The 15170-nt window shown below is 48.0% G+C and overlaps 1 non-coding gene across 1 annotated transcript; it reads left to right on the top strand.

Moving 5' to 3' along the window:
* Positions 1 to 7894: 7894 nt before the first annotated feature.
* On the top strand, positions 7895 to 7998 carry LOC131913895 (U6 spliceosomal RNA). The gene has a single exon (XR_009379973.1). It is a non-coding gene; the product is annotated as a U6 spliceosomal RNA (small nuclear RNA).
* Positions 7999 to 15170: the final 7172 nt, after the last annotated feature.

The following is a 15170-nucleotide window of genomic DNA, read 5'->3' as shown; positions in this document are numbered from 1 at the left end:
TTTTTTGGTCCTAAAAAGTACAAAAATAGTTTGTACTCGGCTTTAGGGAATGAATGCTTGCCAGGCTCAGGAAGGAAGGTGTCCGCTTCCTGTGACACCTCACTGCCACCGTGGCCTTCCTCACTCTACAGAGTCCCTCCTTTCAGTCCCCACAGAAGCACAGTCCCCCTCCGGCTTCTCCCTGGGGCTTTGAGAATTCTGTGATATTAGCGGTCACCCAGGAGACAGCGAGCGGTGTGCTGTGATTAAAGTGGGTTTTGCAGTCATTAACCCTCACGTTTACCAAATCCCAACACTTTGCTAGTAGCCTACCTTTTCGGAAAATGCCACCACCATGGGGCGGGCGGTGGAGCTCGGGAGTCAGTGTGCTGTCTGCTCTGTCGCGCCAAGGTGCCTCTGTCTTAAGCAGGTAGCTATTTTCTTTTCGGGTTTTGTACATTTCAGGGGCCTGTTGCTGTCTTAGAAAAAGGTGTAAGTTGACAAAAAACAGGCAGGTATTCATGGTGGTTTTTTTTTTTTTCCCTCCCTCTTCTTTGCTAAGTTTCTGGGACTCAAGAGTAGCAAAAATGCTGTGAAAGGGAAATATTAGAAACAGTGATCTTTAGGGGATAGGTGACTGTGCCCACGCACACACGATTCTTCAGTTCTTCACATGCCTTTGCCCGCACGCTGTTACCAAAGCCAGGCAGAGCGAGCTGGTGGAAGATTGAAATCCAGATATCTCATTATCTCTGAAAGCCAAAGAGCTTTGATCTCCAAGTTGTTATTGCTTTCACTGTCATTCTAACAGGATAGCCCCCCCTCCCCCCCCCCCCCAGTATCAAAAGAATGCTTTTTCCTTTTTCCTTTTGACTCTCAATAAGCTAATGGCAATGAAGTCTGGTCCATCTGAGCTCCAGCGTCGCTCAGTGCACACAGGTATAGGCCCTCGGCTGCTTCTGGCCTCAAATCTGTGCTGGCTGAATGCGTGTCTCCATCCTTGGGTCGTTCTTACTGGAGTTTCTGCAGCCCACAGGCCGGCTGCCTTGTCAACGGTATCATCACCACTCACTGAACACCTGCAGTCAGCAACCAGGCAGCCAGATGTGGAGGGTTTAGACATGGGTTAAACATGACCTTCCCTGCATGGTAGGAGGAGGAGCACACGTACCGGCTCAAGTCTCAAGTTCTAAGGTGATCTTTGGTTCTTCTGGCATTAGTGAAATAGCTTTGAAATCTTTCAGGCATTGGCTGTGCACCCGAGACGTTTGGTGACTGAAGGCTTTCTCTCCGTGAGCATTTTCTTTGCAGCTTCTCGCCTGGCTGTACGCTCACATTGCGTCTTTGCCATGTCCCTGATGTCTTGGGAGAAAGGAAACTGGCGTGGGGTTTACTCCTGGAATTGGGTAGGAGCCAGTGTGGAGCAGAGCCCAGCAGGGTGGGCCAGGGTTGGCCAGGCTCTGCAGGTTTGGGGAATGCCTGGCTTGCCTGACTCCTTTTCCCCCTAGCAGTTCTTTATGGCTGACCTGTTTGGGGAGGATTCCCGCACTCAGCTGCAGGTGGAGGCGAGAATCCCGGCTTCATTTGGAGAGGCAGGCTCATCCCCAGAGCCTTTGCCATGCTACAGCCTACAGCGAGACTGTGGCTGGAGGAGGCAGGCTGGCTGGCGCAGGGCCTAGGGCTGGTGCTGGGGAGGGTCTGCCAAAGGTCTTTCCAGTCCTGGTGTGGTTGGGTGCCAGTTCCAGGGAGTTTCTATGACAACCCTAATGCTTATTAAGGAACACTGTCAGTTTTGTGAACATATGCTCAGATGGAGAGCTAGTTTGCAGGGAAAGCTGGTACAGTGTGTAGCAAGCTGGAACGGACAGAGACTTTCTTGGCTAGAGATCATATCCGTTAAGCAGAATACCTCAGTGTTACATGTTTTTGTTTTTGAAACAATGTTTTAAGGGTTTTGTTTTGTTTTGTTTTTTTACCTGTGTTACCTGCAAGCTGATACCTAGGCTGTTTCTGCAAAGTAGTCTAATATGTTTTTTCAGTGCTTTTTTTTGGGGACCACTGTTTGCTTTAAAGTGAAAATTGTAGCTGTTTGAAATAAATCCTTTCTAAAACGGCACTTGGTGTATTTTTGCTTTGGGAACCTTTTCATTAAAAGGAAAACTTTGTGTGATTAACGGGGAGTAAAGAATGAAGAAGGGTTAAATAATTAACTAGGAGTATTTTGAGGGGCACAGTGGCTCATTCCTGTAATCCTGATACTAGAAAGGCAGAGGTGGCAGGATGGTTTCTCCAAGTCTGAGGCTAGTGAGACCCTGTGTCACCTACACACACACACACACACACACACACACACACACACAGAGAGAGAGAGAGAGAGAGAGAGAGAGAGAGAGAGAGAGAGAGAGAAGTAGCAATTTCTCAAAAGGCTTTAATTAATAAAAGTTTCCCCCCAAACCAAGCCCTGGGGTTTCTGGAAGGAGGCTCATGTGTCTGTCATATTTACAATGATTGGCATTGCCAGATTGTGGGCATGTTGGGAAGGAGAAGGAAAGCCCTCAATTTAGGCATCTACTGGACTGTGGAGGTGACAATGGCATCCGAGAGCCACCCTGAACTCTTGGTTATCAGATGGCTGAGTCTGTCCCCCACTGTAAAGGGTCTTGGACAAGAAAAACCTGGGCCCCAGCCATCTCTACGTTCTAAACTGAAGAAAAATGGTCATGTGGATGCTTTGTAGGTGAGAGTAGGTTGGGGGAGAGGAAGCTCCAGGTAAAGCTGGAGTTGGGTAGCTCTGCTCTGCCCCTCACCTGGACCCTGGAAAGCTCCACAGCAGCCATTCTTCCCTTGAGGCTGGGAAAGTAGCACAGGACCCAGGTGTCCCCTGGGCAGAGCCAGGAGTGGAGAGTCGTGTGAGACTGTTAGCAGCCCTTTGCTGTCTCCAGAAGATACCGGGGGGAGCAGATGGTGATTCTTCGCAAGGACCTAAGGAGCAGTTGCTGGAAGTCTCCGCTAAGAAGCGTTTTCTTTATTTTTGAAAGCACAAGGAAAGTAACACTTTCGGCAGATCTCTGGGAAGTGCAGATCCTGCTACAGTGGTCACACTTTTGGGGGTAGTACACTGTGTGAGGGCTAGGCAGGATCGGGGTGGGGCAGAGTCTTGGGGCCCAGGGTGAAAATACAGAACTGAAGAAAGTGGTACTGGGTATGTGGCCCGGTTGGTAGAATGCAGTCGCAGCATGCACAGGACCCTGGGTTTGTCCCTCAGCACTGCACGCATTGCTAGTGGTGGTCCAAAACTGCAGAGACACCTTGATGGTGGGGGTGTCAGTGAGGCCATGAAGTGCTCACACCACCGGTCTAGGAAATCGTCTGCCAAAATCGGTAAAACTACCCAATGTCCTCGAGGGAATATTCAAAGCTTACATACTGAGACTGTCTCGAAAATAAACAAGTAAATAAATGTATCTGTCAAGGCAATTGCATTCTAGTTTGGATTTTGAAGTTCTGGGTTGTCTAATAAGGTTTTGATTCATTTTCCTCGTGAGGTGCTGAGGCTGAAATCCAGGTACCCTTCCACCATGTTGCATCCTGAACCCTGCAGTAAAAGTTTGTAAGTGATGGAGACATCGAATCATGGCACACAGGAGCCTTTGGCCAGTAAGCAACTAAAGGAAATGCAAACCAGAGGAGGAAAGCTCCCCTTCCCCCACACATATGTATTTAGCATGTTTTCCTGCAGAGCCCAATTGTGTCTCTGCAACACCCTGTTAGAATCCTGTTCTCGAAGTCTGGAAGATCTGATGTGTGTCTCAGAAAGTTACATGAACTCTCCAGATGGCTCTCCTGGGATAAGGATGGGCTGGAGACAGATATGAACCCTAGGCTTCCACGATGAGCCTGGGGCTCGGAGGTGGGGGTCCACAGTTCCCGACTTGGTATACGTCAGTGGCTGATTCCCTGGGTAGATGTAGCTTATCAGGGCAAGGCAGATTTCACCTCAGAATTCCAGTGGCGGAGATGTCACTGCTTGGGTGTCCCCACAGATGGGTGGCCAGCTTGACATTCTCTGCGCTGGATCCCAGAGCTGAGGTAAGTTTCTGAAGCATTGTTACTGTAGGTGTGACTGAGCTAAGCAAGTACTCTCTTGGGAGTTCAGCTGTGTGCCTCCTCGCAAATGTTCATCCCAATGGGACTGGTTGACATTCCCCCCCCCCCCCAGCAGAAGCCCAGAGTCAGACCTGAGATTCTCACCTGAGTATCTAGCTGCTCCCCATCACCTGGCAAGCTGCTGCAGCCTGGGGGGGAGGGGCTAGAGTATATGGGGGAATCCATGTATACATATTGGGTGGAAACCCTCCTTGGTGTTCAGTAAGCCTGTCCAGGGGTAGTTGGTTGTGGGTGCATGTCCACACTCCTGTAAGCACCCCTCCCCGAGGCCCAACAAATTAACTGGTCCCCAGAGGGAACTTTGCCAGACTCCTGCCTCAGTTTGGGTTTGTGGTTTGGGACCTTGAGAGGAGGGCAGACATTGCTTTACTCTCTCCCAAGGAAGGAATTTTAGCAGCAGTAGTTATTAGTCAGGAAACATCGATGGGCACTGAAAAGGTATATCATCAGCCCTTCTTGGTTACCAAGAAGTCCACAGACCTGTTTCGGTAGAACTAACCATCAGAATCCACTCATAAGGACTGGAGGGTAGCCCAACGGTAGAAAGCGTTCCCAGCATACACAAGCCCTGGGTTCTGTTCCCACCCTCGTAAAATGATACATAAAGGTAGCTAATAATGGCTGCCACATACCAGTTTCTCTGTGTGTTGTTTATATGCAGCCATTCTGCTTCAGCCTGGGGATGCTTCGAGGTAAACACTTCACACATTTCAAGGTGGGGCAGCTAAGACTCATTCAGGAGGCTGAGTGGCAGTGTTGGCGCATGCCTTTAATTCCAGGACTCAGGAGTCAGGGCCAGGCAGATCTCCTGAGTTGGAGGCCAGCCTTGTCTACAGAGTGAGATCCAGGACAGGCACCAAAACTACACAGAGAAACCCTGTCTCAAAAAACAAAAAACAAAAAACAAACAAACAAACAAATAGGGTGGTCCAGGATACCCAGGCTAGTTGGGAGGCAGAGCTAGACCCCAAACTTAGGTCTTCTGCACCCCAAGGCGGGTGCACTTTCCTTGCCATGGGCTCAGGGCCCATAGCTGCTGGCGACCTTGGTGGATCTTCTCTGCAGGGCACACACTCTCCATCTTGCAGTGGCAGAGGCCTGGACCTCTCCCTTCAGCAGGTGTCCCTGGTCCCTCACGGGGTTTGTCGTGCTCCTGTGTGTACCATGAGGCCAACAGCTGAGCCAACTGGGAGTCTGGTCCCACAGGCAAAGGCATGGTCCAGGTACTCTCAGAGGTGAGCTCGAAGAAGCCACAGCTGAGGGGGCACAGAGAGGCGAGGCAGAAATCACTTCCTTAAACTTAGTGCTGGTTGCCAGGGGCCAGAGTCAGGGGCTTCCCTTTCAGCTGGTCTTGACCTCGTGAGACTTGTTCCTTGCCAGTGGCTTTTTTTTTGCAGATACTTTATAGACTTTTTAAAAACCCTCCAATTCTGCTCTGGATCGCAGGGCTCTGTCATGGCGGTACAGAAAGACCAGCAGCCTGAGAGGTCACCAGAACATCTGACCTTACACAAGCTGCAGAAGACAGAAGTTTTGATTCTGAAAATTTCTAACCATTTCTCGAAGTTCTGTCCCCAGCTCCCCTGGCCTCTTGGGGGGACCTGCACTCTGTGGTTGACACACACAAATAAAATACAATGCGTTCAAATCTGGGCCCGGAAAGGTGCCTCAGAGGTTAAGAGCACCAGTTGTTCTTCCAGAAGGTTAAAGTCAATGGAAAACCCAGAAATCACGGAAATGTTCACATGGAGCACCCAGAATCAAATCACAGCCGTTTCTGAGAAACATCCCTCAGTTACTTGAAATACCTTACTGAGAAGGTCTTACTTAAGGGGAAGAGCCTTCACCACTGGCTTCCTGTGGGTGTGTCTCACAGGGGGACTTATAAACTTGGGTTCTTTTAGATCTCACAAGATGAAAGCGACCGAGCGCCTCTTAGGAGGCTTTTGTTTTAGTTTTTCCGAGACAGAGTCTGCTATGTATCCCAGGCTGGCCTCCAGTTCACAGTTCTTCCCCCTCAGCCTGCCCTGTTCGGGAGTTACACCCAGCCAGTTGTAAGAAAAACAAGTTCTTGGCTTTAAGGGCTCATCCCTCAGTTCACTACCCACTTCTGTTCTCTGGAGCTTCCCCACCCCCCTTTAAATAGACGATCTCTGTTTCTATTTCTAACCAACTGGCCCTGGTGCAGTCATTTGGCCTAGGACACAAGAGCCTGGACTCGGGTGTCCTCTGAACTCTGATACGCAGTCTGGAACTAAGCATGGTTTTATTTTCTTATCTCTTTTTGGATTCAGGCTGAAGCCTAAATATAGCTTTCCCTGACATGCTGGGCTTTCTCACTGTTCTCTGACCTCTAAGCCTAATTAAAGGGCAGGACCTCCTCCTCCTGGCAGCTGGGATTTTCAGCTTCCCCGCTCCTTTTTCTATCTATCTGTCTGTCTATCTATCTGTCTGTCTGTCTGTCTGCAGTCTCTCTTCTATCTATCTATCTATCTATCTATCTATCTATCTATCTATCTGTCTGTCTACAGTCTCTCTACTTACTATCTATCTATCTATATCTATCTATCTGTCAATCTACATAGTCTCTCTACAGAGAGATCAGCCTGCCTCTGCCTCCTAAGGGCTGTATACAGGGGCTTTGTCAGCAGATACATCAGCACACCAGAAGAGGGCATTGAATCCCATTACAGACAGTTGTGAGCCACCATGTGGTGCTGGGAAATGAACCCAGGTCCTCTGGAAGAGCAGCCTAGTGCTCGTAACCATTGAGCCATCTCTCCAGCTTCACACACACTTTTTTGAGACAGAGTCTCAGGTATCCCCAGCTGGCCTCTTTGTAGCTCAGAATGGCCCCGAAACCTTGATCCTCCTGCCTCCTCTCCAGGGCTGGCAATGTCCTGGGGGCTGGGGTGGGGACACAACTCTCTAGCCAGGCTGTTCTGGCCGCTGTGCAGGGACCGGTGGCTGCTGTGCAGCTCTTCTTGGGGACACCTGCCTTGGACCTGAACTACATCCAGCAAGGTGGTCTAAGAACGCCTGGGACATCAAAGAGGGTGTGTCAATTTCTTCTCCCTTCATGTGTATTACTTTTTTTACTTTTTTTTTTTTTAAAGATTTATTTATTATGTATATAATGTTCTGCCTGCATGTATGACTGCACACCAGAAGAGGGCACCAGATCTCATTATAGATGGTTGTAAGCTACCATGTGGTTGTTCTGGGAATTGAACTCAGGACCTCTGGAAGAGCAACCAGTGCTCTTAACCTTCTGAGCCATCTCTCCAGCCCCCTTTATGTGTATTACTGATCAACGTCTGCCATGAGCATTTTTTTTTACAACGAAAGAAAACTTTTCATTAAGTAACTATAATATCATCTCTTTGTTTTTGTTTCTGTTTTTTTTTTTATTTGTTTGTTTTGTTTTGTTTTTGGTTTCTTGAGGAGGATCTCCCTCTATTATGGAGCCCTGGCTGTCCTGGATCTCGCTCTATAGACCATGCTGGCCTTGAACTCACAGAGATCCACCTGCCTCTACTTCCCGAGTGTGCGGGATTAAAGGTGTGCACCCCTGTGCCCCATGTTTTTTTAGGTTGCACTGTCGCTGAACGTTGTCTATTAAGGCCAGGTACAATAGTGCACACTTGTGGTTCCAGCTCCTTGGGTGGCTGATGCAAAGAGATTTCTCGAACCCAGGCATTCAGAGCTAATCTGGGCGACATAGCCAGACTCGGTATTTAACAGTAAAGTGCCCGCTTGGGCAGCACATATCCTAAAATAGAAAGAGTACAGAGAAGACTAGCATGGCCCCTGCCCAAGGATGACATGCAAATTTAAAGCCACTTGATTTTTAAAAACTGGCCAAAGAAACCCAGCAAGAGAACAAAGCAGTTAGAGCCCAAATCTCCTAAAGACAGTAAGTAGTCCTAGCGGGGGTGGTAGGTTTGAGGAGCTGGCTCTACCTTCTTATAAAACTTGATACTCTGTTTTTAAAAGGACAAGTGTTGTTGTAGAAACAATGTTCTAGTTGGAAACTCAGTTTAAAATAAACACACCTTTGTTAACTCCCTCTCTCTGTTTTATTTATTTAGGCTTTTTTTTTTTTTTTTTTTTTGAAATAGGGTCTCACCATGTAGCACAGACTAGCCTGGAACTTGTCCCGCAGACTGGGCTGTGTGTTAGCCCTCAGTGGCTCTGCTCTCTGCAGACCGGGCTGTGTGTTAGCCCTCAGTGGCTCTGCTCTCTGCAGACCGGGCTGTGGGTTAGCCCTCAGTGGCTCTGCTCTCTTGCCACCAGCACACTGGTTCATTCTTTGATAGACCAACTGGATTTTATTTGCAAGTGAAGCAATGGACTTTTAATATAATTATTTCAAGTTAGCAGTCCCGTTTATTTGTGCCCATGTATCGGAAGGCGAGCTGAATCATTGAAAAGTCATGTAGGAAGCATTTTGAGTCAAGGATGACTCCACTATGACTCACAGTGTGGGGAAAGAAACTGGTGTGCCTTGTGGAGTCTGGAAATGACCCTCCAGCCTCAGAGCAGAGCGCTACAGTGTCACCCTACGCTGACTGGCAGAGACTGGCAGTCTTCAGCATTTCACAACTGTCTGGGTCCCTGGGGCTCAGAAGGGGGAGGGCTCCATGGACGGTGGTGGGGTAGTGGGGGGAGGAGGCTGCCACCTGTCAGCCCCAGCCCCGCCTTGTCCTGGAGGTGGAGTGTCCCCGTGCCCGCCCCACCTCCACCCCTCCTCCCCCGCCTGTTTTCCTAGCCTCAAGTCTGCAGGGATGCAGTCCAGAGCTGTGGTTGAACACAGGCCAAGGGGGAGGGCCTAGATTTGACCCTAAGGGAGAAGTTAAAGGGAGGGGCTGCCTCTCCTCTTTCTGACCCCTTTTCTCTCTGTGTCCTGGCTGCCTCAGGGACGTGGAGAGAGCCTTTGGCTCGCGCCTTTCCCACTGGGCTCAGACTCAGTGGGCTCTGGGAGAGAACTCTGTGGTCACCCAACCTTCACGTCCCGTTCACCTGACACACTTCCGTTGTTAGAGAATACAGAGGTGCATTTTTAAAACCATGTATTCATTCTTATTTGATGTGTATGCGTGTTTGCTTGGACGTATGAATTCAGTGCTCGCCTGCAGCGGTGTGGAGCCCCTGTGGATCCACATGCAGGTGCTGGGAAGGGAAGGCTAGTCCTCCACAAGAGCAGCATCTCTGCAGCCCTCTTTACTGATTCTGTCCTTCAGATGGCTGGGCATGCGGGCAAGCGGAGGGGGCAATGAGAAGTCACTCACAGCGTCATTCATAGCTGGGCATGGTGGCACACACCTGCAATCCCAGGCCTGGGAAGGTAGAGGTAGGGGGACCTCAAGATTGAAGCAGCTTGTGCTTCATAGAAAAAACCCTGTCTGGACAACGACAAAGAAACCCCTGGATCTGAGGCAGACCCAGGCTGCCTATTACTATGTGATGTCCCAGGAGATGCTACTGATCACTCTGAGCATCAGGCCCTTATTTGAAAAATGAGGCTCCCACCTGGCTTCCTGACTTGTGGAGGGTTAAAACAAGATCATGTGGTGTGAAAAACACTTGCTCATCAGGACACCTGCTTTGTATCTAGTCTGTCAGGTACCTATTCTGTCTCACTACTTACACATTGCCCCTTCACAGGCTAGACTCCAACATTCAACACCTAAGTTTGAATTTGGAAAAATGTTACTCTGACTCTCTAGATGGAGCAGAGGGAACATTACTGCATGTAAACATCCTTTAAAAAAAACAAAACAAAACAAAGAGAAACAATAGGTACTTATACCACCTGGAGGCAAATCACAATGGTCAGTGCAAGGTAAAAACTGGATGCTAGATTGCTCATTCCAGACTCCAACTCTCAGTACCACAATCAACAGCCTGTAACTCTGGCTTCAGGGGGTCCAATGCCCTCTTCTGTCGCCTGCAGATGCTGCACACATCCACACAAATAAAATAATCAGGGCTGGAGAGATGGCTCAGCAGTTAGGAGCACACACACATTCATTGGCTAACAACCGTCTGTAACTCTTGCTCTGAGGAATCTGATGCCTCTGGCCTCTGCAGGCAGGTGCACGTACCAACCACTCCTCTTCACATAATTAAAAATAAAAGTAACTATTTAAAAAGTAAATCATGTGAAAAATCCTGGGCTGAACAGTGTACCTGCCCTAGGACCTCAGATGACCATTTCTAAATGTGCAGTTGTGGTTTCCAGCCATGACTGTGTGTCTAAATTACCTGGTGATCCCCCCCCCCCCCCCCCCCCCGCCCGCCAAAGTAGTGAGGTAACTTTATTTGGATTGAAATAGTCAAGATAGTAATAGAGAGGTGGTTCTCAACCTTCCTAAGGCTGCGACCCTTTGATACAGTTTCTCATGTTGTGGGGACACTAACCATAACATTATTTCATTGCTACGTCATACCTGTAATTTTGCTACTGTTATAAATCATAATGTAAATATCTGTGTTTTCTGATGGTCTTAGGGCAACCCCTGTGAAAGGGTCATTCTGTCCCACAGAGGTCGAGACCCACAGGTTGAGAACTACTGGTATAGATTATAGAGGGATACACTACCAAGGCTGACAGTGAGCCACATGAGCTAGAGTTCCCAGACACCCCTCCCCCATTTTTGAGACAAGGTAGCCCAGACTGGTCTTGAACTCTATGTAACAGAGATAACCTTGAACTCCTGGTCCTCCTGCCTCCACCTCCCCAGTGCTGGGGCTCTAGCCATGTGCCACCATGCCCCACACATAAATTTAAATATATGTATTTTCTCTAGCTTCACAACCAAGTTTTAAGTGTGAAATCTCACAACTGGGAGGCAGTGGCTGTATCAGCAAAACATACACACACAGACACAGACACACACACAGAGACACACACACACAGACACACACAGAAACACAACACACAGACACAGACACACACAGACACACACAGACACACACAGAGACACACAGACACACACACAGACACACAGACATACATACAGACACACACACACACACACACACACACACACACACACACACACACAGAGCCTAATTCTGAAGCTCGGAGGAGGAGAACAGAGATATGCCGGGGAAGAGTCTCAGCCACTGGGGAGAACTTCACTGCTACGGTATTCTCCAGGGAAAGCCGAGTGGCAGGGCTCTAAAGTTGAAGTGGGGGGGACGCTCGGGCTGCTGGCTGTCTGTTGCGTTGGTACACTCTGGCACCAGCAGTTTCACAGAAAGCTCCAGGTCGATGACTGCACAGGGAGGACCTTCCATGAAGGGAGGTGATTGTCAAAACCGATGCAACTGGTGGGGTAGCCCAGTGGTAGAGCCCTGGTGCACGTGACCCATCATCACAACACAACAAAACCAACCAACCAAACACCAGCTAACTGAACAGAGCTAAATGACGGTTTTTCCTGGCAAAGCATTTATTGAAAGTAACATTCAGAGTAAACCATCTTCTGGAAGGCACGCAGCCACACTGGCCCATGCAAGAGAGCCAACAGTTTATAAGATTCCAATACAATACGGATTGCCAAGTCACCTGCTTTACAGTCTCTTAAATATTTTAGAAAGTTAAAACAATGTGTTAATTGGTATTTAAAATGTCAAACCCTCCTGACAACATATGGAACAGCTAAGAACTTGACATAACGAAGCCTGTCTCAATGATCCGTTGACAGCGTAGCCTTCAAAAACAGAAATAAGATTGTGAACTACATGACCCAGCCCGGGCCCAGGGTCCTCACGGGTGATTGTCATACTAGGAGTCAAACCACCCTTTCCGTAGGAAAGGGCATATTTCAAGACGGCAATCGCCGTGTGGGCATTTATTTTGATTTATGAACTCTATCAGAAATCCTTTAGCCAAACCACCCTGAAATGCACAGCTGAATCCTCACCTGCAGTTTTCTCTTCCTCCAGTAGATGGCAGTAGCACACCATCTTTCATCACAAAGGTTCCGCCAAGAAGAGAGGCTCACACACCTCAGGTCAGGTTTCTCCAGGGCCAGGTTAGTGGGATGTAAGAAGCGGCAAGGAGAATAAAGAAGAGGCGTTCTAAGGGGTGTAAGGTTAAATTGGTGCTGGCTACAGAAGATAGAAAGATGAACAGTGGATGTGGGCTCCAGGGAAGGGATCAGTGAAGTCCTAAGTATCAAAAGCACGTCCAGGAGACATGAAAATCTACAACGCACTGGTTTCTTCTTGTCAGTGGTAAGGAAAAATAAGGCCTTAGCTTGTGACTGAAAGAGCATGTTAGCAGAAGGGACAGACTCATTTAACAAGCAGCTAAAGAACGTCTCACAGTTCTTCCTCTGAATTAAATGTTCAGATCTATCCAACAGCAAAGGCTAGTTGCTGAGTGGTTAACACTGGTGAATAATCCAAATAACCAGCAAGGACTATTATAGTAGGGTCTGTCTTGAGAACAGCTTTCTCTGCAGGCTCTGGGCCCAGCTCCCCTCCGTGTGCAGAGGCCAGCCACCGAAGTCCAATACAGCAGAACAGACTTTAAACGGCCCAGAGTAAAGGCTGTTCTTACAGGTGCCTATTACAGCACTCTGAATAACCTGAAAGGGCACTTGTGCATTTATCATCACTTGCCTTTGTGAATACACACTAAAGTTCTCCCATTATTTTATTCCTATTTTTCAAGTTTTAAAAAAGAGTTTATGTGCATAAGTGTTTTATTTGTATGTGCACCATGTGCGTGCTTGGTGCCCTCAGAGGCCAGAAGAGGGCATCAGATCCCCTGGGACCGGGCAGCACAAGTGTGCTGGGACCTGAACAAGGGTCCTCTGCAAAAGGCAGCAGATGCTTTCAGGCTCTGAGCCATTTCTCCAGCCCTGAAGTGTAGCCACCCACCTCTACCTCTTCAGCGTCCTCCTGGCCTGCACCAATTCCTACGTAAATACGCAGACCCAGTGGTTAAAGTATAGCCCGACAGAAACCACTGCGGTGTCACAGGAAATAGAAATGCCATTTGCCTTTCTGTTTTCTTTCTGGAGACCCTCTCACTCTGTTGCCCAGGCTGGTTTTGAACTCTTGCCTCCAGCTCCTGGGTAGCTAGCTGGATTACATGGGGCCCTCTGTTCTCAGGGGCCCTCTCTAAGGAACAGAGCAGCTTTTACAAGTACGTTCTTTTAAAGGAGAAACAGCGGACCGCTCTACAGATGTTTACTTCAAGGCATCCTGAGGGTTTACCAAAAGACAATCTTTCTAGAAAAACATTTCTGGGAGACTCGATCAGCTCACAGGAATGAAGATGACAGGGAGATACTTTATCAGGGGAAAAGGAAGGAGGCCCAAGTGTGTGGAGCTCAGAGGACAAGCCTCAGGGCTCCAGAGCAACTGGGCCAGGCTCCCGCGTGAGTGGTTAGGACACCCGCTGGGTCTAATTGTTTTTAGAACCTAGAGTTCTTTCTCTGCCACCGCCCAGCTGTGAGCTCCCTGGCTTCCATCAGCTTGTGTCGCAGCCGAAGAAGAAAATGGCAGCTTTAACCCACTCCCTCACTGGCCTTCCACTAACCGATGATATTTTTGCTTTGGACAGCCCCCTTCTCCCTACTGTGAAGACTGGACTATATATAAACCCTGTCCCCCCCCCCCCTCCCCGCTTCCAAACACGTAAAGGGAGGGAGAACACCTGGGCACGCGGCAGAGCCCAGGAGACACTGCCGCGTCAGGCCGGCATTCATCAGAGTCGCTGGGTGTGGACCCAAATCCTTCCACACACAGCAACACTTTATAATGCTCTTACCATTCATTAAAGACGACAGCTCGATTTCCTTTGAAGGCTAAGGAAAGCTAAGCAAAAAATAAGTCTCTGTGGCTAGAATGATGAGCTAAAAATAGGTTTAACACAGTGAACAATACACACATACAAGATAATAAATGATAATAAACATCTGCTGAATGGAATTGGAACTCTAGCTACTGAACATTTAAAATGAACGCCCTGCACTACAAGTAATCATCAGTACTGTGAGAACAGCCTTTGTGAAGATCACGGTGCTCCATTGAGAAAATCCCTTCAACTTTTTCAAACAAAAAGAGAATCATACAACCTTCTGGCTAACATTTTCACTGAACCAGGAGCAAAAGTCTTCCTATTTTTCAGTCACAACAGCCGAGTGATGGGTGTTTTCCTAAGAAGTCTGACCAGGTTAATACTTGTACAAAGGTTCACTTTCCACCGAGGGTGGTCAGTGCATTGCCTTGGGAACAGTCTTGAGACCCAGTTTACAAACCTGAGCAAGAAATGTCCATCCAGTTCTGGTCTGGCCCATTCCCCACAGCGCCGGCTCATGGCATGCCACTCTGGTGGGATTTTCCACAATAGAGAAATCACAAGGATAAAAATACAATGATGGAGTGTCTTAGAGAGCAGCAGATAACTTCAGTCCTTTCAAAATGTTTCTGTAGGCACAAATTGGTTTGTTCTGCACATACGGGGAAATCTTCCCACCAGTGACTTGGTTCCTACAACTGGATCCCAATTTTCTTGTAAAAAACTTACTAAAAATACAGAGCAAATCTAATTTTAGAAGGAAAACTTAAAGATGATTTTGTGCAACTAAAATCCACAAAGAGAAAACAAAAGATGTCTGAATTATGTAATCATCCAATAACAAAATGGTTGTTGAGCTCTGTACAGTTTTTTTTTTTTTTTAAACCGGAAACCAAATCTTTGGAGTACACTTAATAATAACCAGAATTTCACAAAGGATGTCATTACTTGATTATATTGGTAACACTTTAATCTGGGATCTTCCATCCAATTATTGCTTGTATTACTGATTTGCTGGAAGCGGATGTCCAGAGAGACCGAGAAAGCAAATACTTTTCTTAGGAAGGCCAACCAGCCGAATAATCCTCTGCACAGTCCTTAAGTTGTGAATGTGTGTGAAGGCCACAGCTGCATTAGGACATGGAGAAAGACAGCTTTCCTGTCCATTGTTCCGTTTCCCACTGTCCATCCACCTCCCCAC

Source organism: Peromyscus eremicus, chromosome 6 (assembly GCF_949786415.1).
Source record: "Peromyscus eremicus chromosome 6, PerEre_H2_v1, whole genome shotgun sequence".
Taxonomy (NCBI): domain Eukaryota; kingdom Metazoa; phylum Chordata; class Mammalia; order Rodentia; family Cricetidae; genus Peromyscus; species Peromyscus eremicus.
Note: the sequence above shows the minus strand (reverse complement) of the source record. Positions and strands in the feature narration are given on the sequence as shown.